Here is a 1,531-nt window from a genome sequence, read left to right as displayed (position 1 = left end):
TTGGCAGGTCTAATCTGATATTGTGAGTAAAAGGCATAAACACCCGATGACGCTGGGGTCAACCCGTTCTCATTCTGAACTCATAAAATGAGGACGTTTGGACAGTGGCTGGCAGCATCTGACGCGACGAAAAAGGCGTCTTTCAGCGTGTTTGTGTAACGCACCGGGGAGAGCAGCAGTTAGAGAGGATTTAGAGAGGAGTATGTAAGGAGGTTGGTTGGGGGGGTGGAGGGGTCAAACACAGGACTTTCACCCAGGAGTGCGGGGTTCACGTCCCACTTGTCACATTTGCTGTAGTCGTTTTTTTCTTTCCTCCCGCGTGTCACAGAACCGTACACCGACCCACGACCCTTTCCTTAACATAACTGCATCAAAAGGGACGTCAATAGTCCCGACCAAGCACGTTTACTTATAGCGCTAAAGGGACGTCAATAGTGACCGACCAAGCACGTTTACTTATAGCGCTAAAGGGACGTCAATAGTGACCGACCAAGCACGTTTACTTATAGCGCTAAAGGGACGACAATAGTCCCGACCAAGCACGTTTACTTATAGCGCTAAAGGGACGGCAATAGTCCCGACCAAGCACGTTTACTTATAGCGCTAAAGGGACGTCAATAGTCCCGACCAAGCACGTTTACTTATAGCGCTAAAGGGACGTCAATAGTGACCGACCAAGAACGTTTACTTATAGCGCTAAAGGGACGGCAATAGTCCCGACCAAGCACGTTTACTTATAGCGCTAAAGGGACGTCAATAGTCCCGACCAAGCACGTTTACTTATAGCGCTAAAGGGACGTCAATAGTCCCGACCAAGCACGTTTACTTATAGCGCTAAAGGGACGGCAATAGTCCCGACCAAGCACGTTTACTTATAGCGCTAAAGGAGACTTTTAGCATCAATAAGAACGACAAAGGCACCTGACCAAGCGTCCATATTTTACGCGATGAGTGTGAGAACGTGTTGCTGGCGTACACAACTGAAGATGTTTCTCGGTTAATTGGGATTGTAACACCTAGTCCTGTTACCGTCTGGCTCAAAAGGGAGGTCATACACAGATAGATTAGTCAAAAAGTAGTTTACTTAACCTACCCGCCCACTCCCAGTACCTGCAAACAAAGGAGCAGAACATGACAGGCAGGGAGACCGGGAGGGGTCGTCACAGTCCTTACAAACCAACCTTTCAGTTCAGTTTATTCTGAAAACAAACTTCTCTCAGCGGTTCATTTCTCTCTTTATTCAGTCTGAGTCAAGGTCAACGCCGCCATTTAGTCTTTAGACAGACCCATGAATACAGAGAGACGCAGATATAAGAGGAAAGAAAAGAAATACAGACGCAGCAGAACAAAGAGACAGAGAGAGAGAGAGACTGTAGCGGCTCGTGTGACACAATGTCACAAATTAAATTGAATTAAATCCACTTAAATATGTTTTTGTGTAGAAAGAAGTCTTTGAAGTCTGGCGCGTACAGTAACTTTGGTTTCCGGGGGAAAACTTGACGCGTTTCTGACCATGTTCTGACCAAGTTTT

This window comes from Sander vitreus, chromosome 14, assembly GCF_031162955.1.
Source record: "Sander vitreus isolate 19-12246 chromosome 14, sanVit1, whole genome shotgun sequence".
Lineage (NCBI taxonomy): Eukaryota > Metazoa > Chordata > Actinopteri > Perciformes > Percidae > Sander > Sander vitreus.
Note: the sequence above shows the minus strand (reverse complement) of the source record.